Source organism: Tamandua tetradactyla, chromosome 2, assembly GCF_023851605.1.
Source record: "Tamandua tetradactyla isolate mTamTet1 chromosome 2, mTamTet1.pri, whole genome shotgun sequence".
Lineage (NCBI taxonomy): Eukaryota > Metazoa > Chordata > Mammalia > Pilosa > Myrmecophagidae > Tamandua > Tamandua tetradactyla.
The window spans coordinates 35,827,065-35,843,245 of record NC_135328.1 but is presented as its reverse complement, the minus strand read 5'-3'; the positions used below and the strand labels follow the sequence as shown (position 1 = coordinate 35,843,245).

Here is a 16,181-nt window from a genome sequence, read left to right as displayed (position 1 = left end):
GAAAAGACTTTTAAAGCACAAAGAAACCAACCAAACAACAAACAAACAAACAAAAACTATCAAACCAGAACTCTAAATCCAGTGAAAATAATCTTTGGGAATGAATGTGAAATAAAGACATTTACAGATGAAGAAGAATTAAGAGAATTCATTGTCTACAGACCTTGTCTAAAAGAAAGTTCTTCAGGTAGAAAGGAAATAAAAACTAATGGAAACTTGGAACTTTTGGAATGAAGAAAGAGGAACAGAAATGGCAAATATATTTATTTGTAATAGGCTACTTATTTCATCTTATGTTATTTAAAACATAAAAAACTGTTGAAAGCAAAAATTATAATATTGTGAGGGTTTCAATGTATGTGAATGGAATACATATGACAGCTATAAAATAAAGTGGATGGTTGGGAATCTATAATATTGTAAAGACTCTATGTCTTACATGAAGTGATAGAAGGCTAACTTTACCTTGATTTTGAGAAGTTAACTTTGCATATTAGAACCCCAGACAAACATGTAAAAAAACACTATTGTATATAATAAAAAAGACAATAGACATATTCAAAATGGAAAAATATACAAGCACAAATATGTTATCAAGAAATATCCAGAGGCAGAGCAAGATGATGGCATAGGGAGGTGTGGGACTTAGTTCATCCTCTTTGACAGTTAGTAAATACCCAGGAACTGTCTGAAATAACTGTGACAACACACAGATCATACACCTACCGGGAACAAGTGGAAGGGCCAAGATTGATTAATCAAAGCACAAAACTGTAAGTAAACTCTTCCACGCTGTGGAGGCTGGGTACCCATGCCCCTGCCACTGGCACACAAGCTGATTGGGTGTCTCATTGATGGGAAACAGAAGCCGTCTCTACTAAGAGCAAGGGAAGGAGAGTTCATCCAAGCTCCAGCTGTGGATTTGATCAACAAATTCTTACTGTTGAATACCAGCTCTGAGCAATATAAATCTACAACTCAAGCAAGAAACCCAGGGATCTTTCTTAGCCCTGTTCTCAGTGGGAAGGAGGCAGGGTTGGTGAGAAAACAAAACAAAACATAACAAAACAAAAAAATTAGGTTTCTGGAGTGGGATGAGCTCAAAATTCTGGAAAAGGGCTGTGCACCTAGAAAAGGGGCACACAGAGCTGGATACCAACTCTGGGTCTTGATTGGTGAACCTGGAAGGTTAGGAACTGGCTCCGGGAACAGACATTTTTCTTTTTCTGTTGCTCTGTGTTTTTTGTGTTTTTTTTTTTAGCAGCCAGTTAAGGAAAGCAGCAGGCATTCTCAGTTTTCAGCCTGCTCCCAAGCAAGGGTGGAATTAATTCCCCAAGAAAAGGGGGAGGGGCAGGGCCCAGCTCAACTGGAGACTCTGATTCAGAGAATTTAGACCCCAGGGGCTGGGATATCAGCAGCAGTTTCAACCTACAAAGAGCAGAGCCCAGGGGCTGTAATGGCTGCTCAGTGGTAGAATTCCCACCTGCCCTGTGGAAGATTGGTTTCAATTCCTGGTCCATGCAATTCCCTCCACCAAAAAAAAATAAAATAAAATTCAGCAAATGTTGTTGCAATAATGGGATAGTCACATGGAAAAAAAATGAAATGCGACCCCCACCATACAGCATACAAAAAAAAGCAGAACCCAGCCTCTGTCTCAAACATGCAACAGATACAACCTACAAAAATCTGAGCCCAGCCTGTCTCAAATATGCTCCCAGAAGAAGGAGAAGGAACTGCTTGAGAGTTTTGCAACTTTTCTAGCCTGAGGGGAACATGGGGGTGAAGAGCAGCTCCTTATCTCATCAAAAGAGTGTGTGTGTGTGTGGAGGGGTAAGGACCAGCACAGATGGTAACTGTTATTTAGAGGATTCAAACCCCAGGAGCTGGAAATCAGAAACAGCTTAAGCCCTCCTTTAGGCTGTGCCTCTGTGTCAATCACACCTCTGGTAAGGACAGAATCTGATGAGAATTAAAGATACAGTACCACTTTACACCTGTGGGGAGCATAAGGCTGACAAGCACCCTTTTTTACAGGACAATAAAAAAAAGCACACAGAATTAAAAATATACACAGGAAAGACTGGCACCCTGGTGGGTCTCATCCCCAACGAATATGACACTGATTGCATCCCCCTCATGAGTCCTGGGCCTGTCTTGTCTGGAAAAATCTAACTGAGGTTGATCCTATCTGGGGGAGACCCTCCTCCCAGAGCCAGACTTCCAGGTAAAAGTTGCTAGAGGTAATTAAAGAAGTGTTAAAACATATAGAGGCAAAAACAAAACAAAGAGCAGATCAACAGATCCTGAGAAGGAGAAGGAAAAAGAAAGCTTTTCCTATAGGGTGAAATAACAGCACACACAAAAAACAGCACTCTCAAAAACTTCCATACAGGCAAGGGAATAATCAGAAAAATAAGAGCTGAAAAATTCTGATCAATTAAACAGAAGCTATGCTAGACGTCTAGAATAAGTTGAACCAAATTTCAAAGAGCAGATGGAGAACAAAGCCAACCCACAAGAAAATCTTAGGCAAAAGATAGAAAACAACCTCCAAAATAAACTAATCAAGAAAATCAGGTACCTAGACACCAGCAAAAAAGCACAATTCATACTAGGAAGCACGAACATGTATACCAGTTAAAGGAACAAACTAATGCTTCAAATGAGATGCAGGAGTTGAAGCAACTAATTAAGGACATTCAAACAAATCTTCTAAATAAAATCAAGAAAATGGCAAAAGAAATGAAGGATAAGATGGTGCAACTGTGGCTCAGTGGCAGATTCTTGCCTGCCATGCCAGAGACCCAGCTTCGATACCCAGAGCCATCCATGCCAAAAGAGAGAGAGAGAGATGAAGGATATAAAGAAGGCATTGTGTGACCATAAAGAAAAACTCAAAAGTTTAAAAAAACAAATGGCAGATGTTATGGGAATGAAAGGCACAATAGAAGAGATGAAAAACACAATGGAGACATACGACAGCAGATTTGAAGAGGCAGAAGAACGGATCTGTAAACTAAAGGACAGGACATCTGAAACCCTACACACAAAAGAACATATAGGGAAAGAATGGTAAAATATGAGCAGGGTCTCGGGGAATTGAATGACAATATGAAGCGCATGAATATACTTGTTAAGGGTGTACCAAAAAGGAGAAGGGAAAAGGGGCAGCAAGAATAATTGAAGAAATAATCACTGAAAATTTCCTAGCTCTTATAAAACACATAAAATTACTACTTGTATTAGCTAGGATTCTCTACAGAAACAGAATCAGCAGGAGATTTCCATAGATACAAAAATTTATGAAAGTGTCTCACATAACCATGGGAATGTAGAGCCCAAGGTCTTTAGGGCAGGCTGAAAGCTGGCAACTCTGGTGAAGGTCCTCAATGAACTCTCAGGAGAGGCTGGCTAGACAACCGCGGGAATGGAATAGTCAAAAATCCATAGGGTAGGCTATGAAACTGGTGGCTCCGATGAAGGGTCTGGTTTAACTCCACAGGACAAGTTCACTGGCTGAAGCAGGAAGAGTGACTGCCTCTTCTGAATCCTCCTCAAAAGCTTTCTGGTGATTAAGCATCACCCATTGCAGAAGACACTCCTCTTAGTTGATTACAAACACAACCATCTGTGGATGCAGCCAATGTGGTCGTGATTTAACTCTATGACATGTCTTCATAGCAGCAGACAGGCCAGTGCTTGTCCAGCCAGACAACTGGGCATCACCACCTGGCCAAGTTGGCACATGAACCTGACCATGACACTGGTCCAAGAATCACAGTGTACCCCAAACAGAATGCATCCAAATAGACCTATTCCGAGACATTTACTAATCAGATTGTCAAATGCCAAAGACAAAGAGACAATTCTGAAATCAGCAAGAGAAAAGTGATCCATCACATACAATGGAAGCTTGATAACACTATGTGTGGATTTCTCAGCAGAAACCATGGAGGTGAGAAGGCAATGGTATGATATATTTAACATTCTGAAAGAGAAAAACTACCAACCAAGAATTCTATACTCAGCAAAACTGTCCTTCAAAAATGAGGGTGGGTTTAAAATATTTACAGATAAATGAACACTGAGAGAGTTTGTGAACAAGAGAACTGCCTTACAAGAAATACTAAAGGGAGTGCTGCAGGCAGATGGGAAAAGACAGGAGAACTTTGGAGAAGACTGTAGAAATGAAGACTATCAGTAAGGATGAAAAGAGAAAGAGAGACAAATAAGATATGTCATATAAAATCCAAAGGACAAATTAGGTGGAAGAAAGTACTGCCCTTACAGTAATAACATTAAATGTTAATGGATTAAACTCCCCAGTCAAAAGGCACAGACTGGCAGAATGGATAGAAAATACAAAACAAAACAAAACAGGATCCATCTATATACTATCTACAAGATACTCAAATTAGACCCGAAGACGAAAATATGCTGAAAGTGAAAAGTTGGAAGAAGATATTTCATGCAAGTAACAGCCAAAGAAGAGTGGGGGTAGCTCTACTAATATTAGACAAATGAGACTTCAAATGTAAAACAACTAAAAGAGACAATGAAGGACACTATGTAAAATAAAAGGGAAAATTCACCAAGAAAAAATAACAATCATAAATATTTATGCAGCAAGCCAGAGTGCCCCAAAATACATGACACAAACACTGACAGCACTGAAGAGAGAAGTAGACACCTCCACAATAACAGTTGGAGACTTCAGTACACTACTCTCATTAATGGATAGACTATCTAGATGAAGGATCAATAAGGAAACAGAGAGCTTGAACAACATAATAAATGAACTAGACTTAACAGACATTTATAGAACATTGCACTACACAACAGCAGGAGATACATTTTTTTCAAGTGCTCATGGATCATTCTCCAGCATAGACCACATGTTGAGTCTCAAAGCAGATCTCAATAAATTTAAAGACAAATAATGCAAAACACTTTCTCAGATCATAATGGGATGAAGTTAGAATTCAGTGACAGGCAGAGCACTGGAAAATTCACACAAATAATTACGGAGGCTGAAAAACACACTCTTAAGCAATGGGTCAAGTAAGAAATTATAAGAGAAATTAGTAAATATCTTGAGGCAAATAGAAATAAGAACACAAAATATCAAAACTAATGAGATGCAGCAAAGGCAGTGCTGAAAGGGAAATCTATTGCCCTAGACATTTATATTAAAAAGAAGAAAGAGCAAAAATTGAGGACTTAACTGTAGACCTCTCTTAGCTAGGGTTCCCTAGAGAAACAGAATCAGCAGGAAATATCCATAGATATAAAATTTATAAGTATCTCATGTAACCATGGGAACATAGAGTCCAAAATACACAGGGCAGGCTGTGACGCTGATGGCTCCGATGAAGGGTATAGATGAACTTCACATGAGAGGCTCACCAGCCAAAGCAGGAAGAGAGACTATCTTTTCTGAATCCTCCTTAAAAATCTTCTGGTGATTAGATTAAGAATCACTCATTGCAGAAGACACTCCCCTTGACTGATTACAAATGCAATCAGCTGACATAATCATGAATTAATTCTATGAACTGTCCTCATAGCAACAGACAGGCCAGCACTTGCCCAACCAGACAAATGGGCACCACCACCTGGCCAAGTTGACAGATGAGCCTGACCATGACAACTTCAAAGAACTAAAGAAGGCATTTGACAATATTCAGCATCCTTCTTGATGAAAACACTTCTAAGGGTAGGAATAGAAGGGAACTTTCTCAACATGATAAAGGGCATATATAAGAAGCCCACAACTAGCATCATACTCAATGGGAAAAGACTGAAAACTTTCCCTCTAAGATCAGGAACAAGACAACAATGCCCACTGTCACCATTGTTATTCAATGTCGTGCTGGAAGTTCTAACAAGAGCAAATAAGCAAGAAAAAGAAATAAAGACATCCAAACTGGAAAGGAAGCTAATAAACAAGTACAGCCAACTGGCAGGATACAAGATCAACACACAAAAATTAGTGGTGTGCTTATTTAGTAGTATAAGCAATCTGAGGAGGAAATGAAGAAAAAATCCATTTATAATGGCAACCAAAAGAATAAAATATTTAGGAATAAATTTAATCAAGGATACAAAAGACCCATACATAGAAAACTACAAGAAATTGCTACAAGAAATCATGGAAGACCTAAATAAATGGAAAGGCATGCTGTGTTCATGGATTGGAAGGCCAATTAAAGTTAAGATGTCAATTCTACCCAAATTTATTTATAGAGTCAATGCAATATCAATTAAAATCCTAAAAACTTAACTTTGCAGAAATAGAAAAACCGATAATCAAATTCATTTGGAAAAGAAGGGTGCCCTGAATATCTAAAAATATCTTGAGAAAGAAAAATGAAGTGGGAGGTCTCACACTACCTGACTTTAAAGCATATGACAAAGCTACAGTGGTCAAAAGAGAATGGTACTCTTTTGCATAATGATAGATATACTGACCAATGGAACTGAATTGAATGTTCAGAAATAGACCCTCTCATCTATGGACAATTGATTTTTAATTATTCATATAGCATATATTCTATTCAGAATTAGCAGCCAATGTCTCACAGTATCCCCGCTTAGTCGTACAATCATTGTCACTTTGAATTTTAGACAATTTTCATTGCTCCAAAAGAGAAAGATAACAGTTAGACACATCCACACCAAAGAGAAAATCCAAAAATTCCCTGTAATTCTTATCACATACAAACATCCAATTATTTGGACAACTTTGCTTTTTTTATAAGGCAGCCAATTCCACTTAACTGGGACAGAGCAACCTCTTCCACTAATAGTGTTTAGAGAATTGGATATCCATATCTAAAGGAATGAAAGAGGACCTCTATCTCACACCTTATACAAAATTTAACTCAAAATGCATCAAAGACGTAAACATTAGAGCTAAGGCTATAAAACTTTTAGAAGAAAATGTAGGGAAATATCTTAAAGGTGGTAGGTGGTTGATTCTTAGACTTTACACCCAAAGTGCAATGAAAGAAGAAATAAATGGAATCTCCCAAAATTGAATACTTTTGCACATCAAAGCACTTTGTCAGGAAAGTTAAAAAGCAGCCTACTTTGAGCCCCCAATCCTGGGGTTTGTTTATTTGAAACTCAACCCTGCAAAGGATAGGTTAAGCCTACTTAAAATTAGGCCTAAGAGTCACCCCCAAGAGAACCTCTTTTGTGGCTCAGATGTGGCCTCTCTCTCCCAGCCAACACAACAAGCAAACTCACCACCCTCCCACTCTCTACATGGGACATGACTCCCAGGGGTGTGGACCTTCCTGGCAATGTGGAACAGAAATCCTAGAATGTGCTGGGACTCAGCATCAAGGGATTGAGAAAACCTTCTTGACCAAAAGAGGGAAGAGAGAAATGAGACAAAATAAAGTGTTAATGGCTGAGAGATTCCAGACAGACTTGAGAGGGTTATCCTGGAGGTTATAGATATCACCTTATTAATTAAGATGTAATGGAGAGGCTGGAGGGAAGTGCCTGAAAATGTAGAGCTGTGCTCCAGTAGCCATGTTTCTTGAAGATGATTGTATAATGATATAGCTTTTGCAATGTGACTGTGTGATTGTGAAAACCTTGTGTTTGATGCTTCTTTTATCTACCTTATCGACAGATGAGTAAAACATGCAGAATAAAAATAAATAATAGGGGGAAAAATATTAAAATAAATTTAGTAGATTGAAATGCTAGTGATCAATGAAAGGGAGGGGTAAGGGGTATGGTATGTATGAATTTTTTCTGTTTTCTTTTTATTTCTTTTTCTGAACTCATGCAAATATTCTAAGAAATGATCATAATGATGAATATACAACTATGTGATGATACTGTAAATTACTGATTATATATGTAGAACGGAATGATCATATGTTAAGAATGTGTTTGTTGTTGTATTTTTTAAAAATTTAAAAATTAAAAAATAAATATTTTTTTAAGAAAAGCAACCTACTTAAAAGTAGACAATATTTGAAAACCACATATTGATAAAGGGTTTAATATCCAGAATATATAAAGAGATCCTATAACTCAAAAACAAAAAGAGGCCGAGACGCAACCTTTCGAGCACCCGGTAGCTTCCGCTGGGTCAGCGCCGTGAGGGACCCGCCGAGGTGCCTGGTCGTAGCCACGCGGCCAGTTGTGCGCGCGAGTGGCCGAGCTCCCTTCCGTGTCTTCTGGTAGGTTCGGGAGGCTCCGGGCACCGCCTAGACGGCGACTCCGCCGGAGGCGCAGACTGGGCCACACCCCGCCCCGCAAGCGGGTGGCGTCATGAGGCACCTACCCTATTTCTGTCGCGGCCAGGTTGTGCGGGGCTTCGGTCGCGGCTCCGAGCAGCTGGGCATCCCTACTGCTAACTTTCCTGAACAAGTAGTCGATAATCTTCCAACTGATCTCTCCACTGGCATTTATTATGGTTGGGCCCGTGTTGGAAGTGGAAATGTCCATAAGATGGTGGTGAGCATAGGATGGAACCCATAACACAAGAATACGAAAAAGTCCATGGAAACTCACATCATACATACCTTTAAAGAGGACTTCTATGGAGAAATGCTCAATGTGGCTATCATTGGTTACCTCAGACCAGAAAAGAACTTTGATTCTTTAGAATCACTTATTTCAGCAATTCAGGGTGATACTGAAGAAGCTAAGAAACGACTAGAATTACCAGAACACTTGAAAGTAAAAGAAGACACTTTCTTCCATGTTCCTAATAGCAAAATAATGAATGGCCACTGCTGAGAAAACATCTTATTTATTCATTCACTTTTTCTTGTATTTCACTGCTCATAACTACATAGTCTCATGTTGGTGATATTTTCAAAATCAATCATTTTCCTGTAGCTATGAATTAGTTTAAACAGTACAATGTAATTACTATATTTATGCTTCAGCTGTTAAATTAAAGCCATCATGCCACAGTAATAAAAAGATTTCATGTAAAATTCAAGATTGTTTTTATGTAATATGTTAATTAAAAACCCAAAAGCATCCTAAAATGTACCACTTAGGAAGGTCTTAAGTTTCTTATGTTGAAAATAAAACATATATATAGTAAGTGTGGGTCACAGTGGCTCAGCAGGCAGAGTTCTTGCCTGCCATGATGGAGACCCGGGTTCTATTTCCGGTGCCTGCCCATGCAAAACAACAACGTATATAAAATGGGTAAAAAGTTTGAGATGAGGCATGATTCTTAAAATACCAGTATGTAAGTAGGTACTTGTAGAGCATATGCTGCAAAACAGAGAGGCTTGTACAAGTAAATGCATTAAACAGGTTTGGTAGTCTATTATGAACCTAAGAGGAAAAAATTCAGACTTTGTATTTTAGATAATTGTGTACTGATATTTTTTCACATTAATATAGTTTATTATAGATATGAAGACTTGTGAAATTTTATTTCAGTCATTTTCTTCATGAGATGAAATCATTGTACTCCATTTTCCATTTTTATATTAATCTGCCTCAGTTGTAAATGGTCTTCCTCCATCCACTATTTTTAAAAATTTTTTTTTTTATTTTTTTGTATTTTAAGTCAAAGAAAAATCTAGTTTTCAATTCTGTAGTTCTCATTTTTTGTGTTGGATAACATTTTTCTCTTTAAGAGGAGATACTCTTTTTCTTCAGCATTTTGGGGGGGGATGGGTTCTTTTTTCTTTTAAACAGTTGTCAGTGTCGAGTTTTTCATCTTGTTTTTTCCATTTAGATTAGCTTACAATTGTACACTCACAGGAGATTGAATATCTGCGTTGTACTTTTAGGAGAAAAATACCAGTTTCTTCAAGATTTGGCTGAACATATAGCTGTTCATTTATGTATACCATTTATATATGCCAGTTTCTTAAAGAACACAAATTCTTGGGACTCCTCTCCCCTGAGAATATTTAAGAGCCAGTTCAATTATAAAAAAGATTGAAATAAATCTTTTTTTATGTTAATTACAAGCCTGAAAATATCTAAACTGTAGTATATGTTCAATGCCAGACTAAAGAGTGCTTATAGTTTGGGGGAAAAGCATAAAGTTCTAGTTAAATCTATATCTCATACATTTTCCTTCCTGCTAACTGAATTTTGGCTGTTTGAGTCTTTGTTTATGTAGGGAGAAATTTGAAATTGATATTTAGGAAATGAAGGTTACAGATTGCTTTGGGCCTCTGAAATACTACATTGTATCATTTTTCACTTGAGCACTGAATTTTTTGGAAAGGAGGAGCAGTATATGGAAGGTAATTGTAAAGATGTAAACAACCCATTATAAATAAGTTTCCCTAATTTGCATAAGTAAATTAGAATAAAGTATATAGAAAAACATCTAAAGTCACATTGGATTATCGGGAAACATGGATATTCGGTTGTATTTTACTTGATGGTGTATGACTGGCAAACAGTAGTATGTGTCTTTTTTCATTCATAAAGATATTTAGATAATGTAATTTAATGTTAGAAATAAAATGCTTGAACAAAAGATGCCTCAGTTATTTTATGAAGCAGAGTTAAACATCCAAAATGTGAAGACAGATTTCTGTTTATTTTATTTGACTAGTTTGCTGCTAATTATGTCCTCATTTAAGTATATGAAAGTTCTTTGATATTTTATTGTTGCCTTGTATTTTTTAAATGGCCGTTGTTTTTGGAAATCTGTGTCAACGTTTTCAAATGTTTTTTATGAAGTTTATATTTATGTATTTTAAGAAGTTACGGTAATACCATTTAATTAATCTGAATGTTTCCAGGTATTGAAATAAATCTTGACTAAGGTAAAAAAAAAAAAAAAGACAAACAACTCAAAAGTGAGCAAAAGGCATAATAGACACTTTTCCAAAAAGAAATTACAAATGGCTCAAAAGCATAAGAAAAGATACTCAACTTCACGAGCTATTGGGTAAATGCAAATGAAAACCACACCTACTAGAATAGCCATTATAAAAGTTTATATATAAGTGCTAGAGAGGATGTGGAGAAATAAGTACACTTATTCACTGTTGGTGGCAATGTAGAATGGCACAGCTACTCTGGGGAAGGCAGTTTGACAGTTCCTCAGGAAGAATTGTCATATGATCTAGCAATTCTATTAATGGTATATACTTGAAAGAACTGAAAGCAGGCACACAAACAGACATTTGCACACTGATGTTTATAGCAGCATTATTTATAATTGCCAATGGATGGAAACAGCCTAAATGTCCATCAGCTGTTGAATGAATAAGCAAACTGTGGTATATACATACAATGGAATATTATGCAACTGTACAATGGAATGAAGTTATGAAGCATGAAACAACATTGATGAACCTTGAGGACTTTATGTTGAGCAAAATAAGCCAGAAACAAAAGAACAAGTACAATACGATCTCAATAATATGAACTAATTATAATGAGAAAACACTGAGAATTTAAGTTGAGAACAGAGGTTATCAGGAGTTAGAAAGGCGGTAGAGATTGGACATTTGATGCTGAAGCTGTATAGAAGTTTAACAAGATTGTAACGATTCTGAAATGGATGGCACAATATTGTGTGGTGATAGTATAATGTTGTAATGAACAAAGCTTACTGTGAGTGTGGTTAAAATAGGAAGGCTATGGGCATGTATGACACCAGGACCAGAAGGAAAGATAGAGGATAAAAACTGGGATTGTATAACATAGTGAAACCCAGAGAAGACAATGATGATGTTTAAATGTACAAATATAAGAAAGCTTTTGCATGAGGAAGAACAAATAAATATCAACATTGCAAAATGGGATGATTATGTAAAAAATACAATTAATCAAATTAGGGTCTATAGATAACAGTAGCATTATAATATTCTTTCATTAAGTGTAACAAAGGCAATATACCAAAGCTAAATGTCAATAAAACAGTGATATAATAGAGGGTTGTTGTTGTTTTCCTTTTTTTGTTTTCTTTTTCTTTCTCTTCTTTGTGGAAGAAATAGAAATGTTTACATATAAATTGTGGTGGTGAATGCATACCTATGTCATTATACTGGGAGCCATTAATTGTGCACTTAGGAAGGATTGTTTGGTGTGTGAATAAAAGTGTTTAAAAAAATAAACAGAGAGATACAAGTTCTGGAGAAGATGTAGTGAGAGAGAGATACCTAATCATTGTGAGTAGGGTATAGAAAGGTGCAGCCTTTTTGGAAAGCAGTTTGATGGTTCCACAGGAGGCTAAGCATATGGCTGCCAAATGATCCCGCAACCCCATTATTAGGTATATACTTGGAAGTACTGAAAACAGGGCCACAAACAGACATTTGCACATTAGTGTTTATGATGGCATTATTCACGATTACCAATGGATGGAGACAGTCTAAGTGTACATCAACTGAAAAATAGAAGGGTGAACTGTGGTATATAATATGATGGAATATTGTGCAGCTGCAGAAAGGACTAAAGTCATGAGGTATGCAACTAGGTGAATGAAACTTGAGAACAGAATGTTGCGTGAAATACGCCAGAAGTGAAAGGACAAATATTTTCAATATGAACAACTGCAGTGTGCAAACTCTGAGAACTGAATTTGAGAGCATAGGTTATCAGAGGATAGAAAGTGCTCAGGGATTGGGAAATCAATGAATAAGGCGTACAGAATGTTTAAAATGTAAAGGTTCCTAGATTGTTAGCTCTCACAGCAGTCACATTTGTTCCTGAGTTCTAAATGTTATTTCTAAATTCTGAGAGGCTATGTTCTTTGTGTATAACCTTGTAGTTCCCTGGAACTTTAGGTATCTGTGTGCCACCTACGACTCAAGAGTTGTGCAACTCTGAAAGTGAGCATTACCACATTCAGCAACTGCTGAAGAGCTGAAAAAGAGATCAGACTTCATTTAGAGATATTTAGAGATACGAATGAAGCAGATCTGCATTAGGACTAAAGTAAATCAGAATACAGAGTAAAAGATGATATTGTCTGTATTTTAGACCTTCATCTACTATGTGAGACCAACAGAAATGATGTTTATTTTGCCCAAAATTTAAATTTTCTTTGGACACTATCTATTTAAACCTCTCTGGTTAGTGTTTTGAAACAACCTAATTACATGGAACCCAGAATACGAAATGAGATCTTATGACTTGATACAGGTTAATGTAATACCCTGATACATAAATTAAAAAGTATTTGCAAAGTCTCCCTGAGGGACTGGAGAAACAAATATGAAACTATTAAATTTCCCCACCTGCCAAATTTCTAATATTCTCTCAAGCATTAGGGACTCCCAATTTAATAAGCTAAGCCTTCGATCTTGAGGCTTGCCCATATGAAACTAAGCCTACTTATATTTATGCCTAACAGTCACCCCCAGAGAACCTCTTCTTTTGCTCAGATACGGCCTTCTCTTCAAGCCAAATCTGGAAATAAACTTACTACCCTCCCCATACATGGGACATGACTCCCAAGGGTGTAAATTTCCCTGGCAATGTGAGGCACGACTCACTCCCAAGGATGATTCTGGCCCTTGCATTGTGGGATTGAAAATGCCTTCTTGACCGAAAGGGGGAAATAAATGAAACAAATGAAGTTTGGGTAGCTAAGAGATTTCAAATAGAGTCAAGAGGTCATTCTGGAGATTATTCTTATGTAAGCTTCAGCCAGATATTGCAAATTGCAATAGTTTGCCAAGCCCTAACCAACAGTATTTATGAAAACCCTAAAGAATACCATGGGCTCTATCTAAGACTCTATAAATGTTTCACTTAAGAAGTTTATTTTTTCAGAAACTTAAGGCCTCCAGATTTTTCCTATGCCAGATAAGCCCTGAAACCCAGAGGTACCAGTCTCTCTAAGAACATCAACCAGTTTCATTCCTCTACTCCATAAAGTCAACACCCCTTTCCAGCATGAGGAACCTAAATTGGTCATTACCCAGATATACCTGAAGATTGAGAAAATGATCAAATGAGAGGAAATGTAACTGAGAAATTAGGATTTAACAAAAATTATGACTACTGACTCATTATATAGATATTTCATTTTGGTTTCTAGTGTATCAGAATGGCCAGAAGGAAATACCTGAAATTGTTGAACTGTAGTCCAGTAGCGTTGATCTTTGATGATGATTGCAGAACTATATAGCTTTATCATGTGACTATGTGACTGTAAAAACTGTGCGTCTGACATTCCCTTTATCCAGTGTATGGGTTGATGTATAATAAAGACATGTATGAAAAAAAGAAATATGCAAGAAAATACTACTACAACTTAAGGGTTGAATATTTTTACCTCTGTGGAGCATGCAATTCAAATTGGAATGAGGATGGTTAGAAGGATGCAGTGAATTAAAATCACATAGAGTGTAAAATCACATTTGCACTGTCATCTTGCCCAGCATCTCAGACCCTGTCCTTAGTAACATAGGGGTTTTGCATTGTCATGATGCCTCAGCAACTTAGACCCCGACATTAGGCCCCTCAATGATCACCCCTAACATTTGATTATACAAGGTAAACAGCTTCTCCCCCTCCTCCTTATGTCCCATGCAGGGTCACACCCACAAAAATGTCAAATACAAACTCCCTAATCTCTACTCGTTTGACCAACCCTACAGCTCCAGGCATTTAATATTATAAAGGCATTGTCTGCAGGTCCACTATAACCTTTTGCTCCTTGACTGCTTGGCTGAGCCTATGCTTCTGATGTGTTCCCCCACTGACCAAGTGAGGCATGCTTCTCCCTGCTCTAGGCCCTGTGAGCACTAATAAACTTTTCTTTTATGTATCTCTGGTGTTACTCATCTTTGCTGCACCCAATTATCCATATAAAGATTTTTACTCGTGCAAAGGAGTGTACTATATTTTTGAAATATTGTTTGGCTTTTAAGAGTATGTACATGTGTTTATTTGATAAAAATTTTTAAATTGAATTAGAAAAAGATTACTCTAATAAAAATTGGCAGGCCTATGTGAAAACAGAAGTTATCATTAAGAATATAAAAGAAAATATGAACACGTGGAAAATATTCAGTATGCCTAGAAAAGAAGGCTCAGCATATATGCATATACTAGGCATTTCATGCATAGTAAGAGAACTTTACAACATTATACACCCATTTCCCTCTCCTGGCCTTTGTGTTCTTGTTGTCACACATTTTATGTCTAATATGTTATAGCTCCATATTACATTATTATTTTTGCTTTAAACAATTATCTTTTAAAGATTGAAAAATGTCATTTAGGTTTTTACATTTTTTTACATATTTTTACAAAACACAGTAAGTAGGAAAATGGCACAGTAGGAACTCCAAAGATCCATCCCTCTAGAAAATTGTGAACAAACTGGCAAAAAGTTTCAGAATAACCTTATCAAAACTCTGGGACAAACCCCTCTGAAAACCAATCAAAAGTTTACAGCAAGGAAATTAATATTTAATCAAGAAAAAACTTAGGAGAAAAAATAAAACTGTCATTTTTACTAACCCTAGCCTCATTACTCTCAGGTTGTTAGCAGCTCGAGACAACAGGGCCCATGTCTGATTTATGTTCCTAATACCAGAAGGTAGAAAATATCCAGATTATCAAATAATTTTTGTTTGTTTTGATCGGGCTGGTGGCTCCTTGAAGAGACAGATCAAGGGCTTGCCTTTATTTCACCTAATTCAGACCTCTCCCAGGTTATGAGACGGCTATGCAGGGAATGTTTGTCAAAAACATGTAAAGGCAAATATATTAGCAACTGCTGCCTGGAACGAGGGATAGCAATTGGGGTAAACAAAAGACAAACCAAAAAAAAACTTGGTAGGAAAGAGTGAGAAATGAGATGCCTTGGGGAATAAGGGCTTTGAAAAGCTCCCACATATTCTGGAGAATCTAAAAGGCTACATGCATGCCCACGGTTGTGCATGTTCAGAAAAGACCTGCCAAGGCTCTAAGCTCTCACCTCTGGCTGAACTTTAAGATCTACTTAAGCCAAAAAGTGAAGGCTAAAACAGAGTCAAACTTGCTTGATAAGCTGCTGAAGGCATGTCACCGTATAAACCTGGAACTCATCTGCAAAGATTGAAATATTTTATTTTTTGGTTTCAGGAGTTTAAGGGAATTTCTGTGGAATCATTAACTGACCACTAAGATAATGAAGCAGAGACTTCAGTGGCCATACATGAAAAAGAATACAGACATTTTAAATTTAGTTCACAAAAATCACTAAACAATCAAAT

The 16,181-nt window shown here is 37.0% G+C and overlaps 1 protein-coding gene and 1 pseudogene across 6 annotated transcripts in view; one reads left to right on the top strand and one right to left on the bottom strand.

The window, feature by feature from the left end:
• The window catches only part of LOC143668446 (N-acetyllactosaminide alpha-1,3-galactosyltransferase-like 1), a 125,482-nt gene that overhangs the window by 100,768 nt on the left and 8,533 nt on the right, over positions 1-16,181 (bottom strand). The window lies entirely within an intron of this gene.
• LOC143659686 (riboflavin kinase pseudogene) lies at positions 8,274-8,793 on the top strand (annotated as a pseudogene).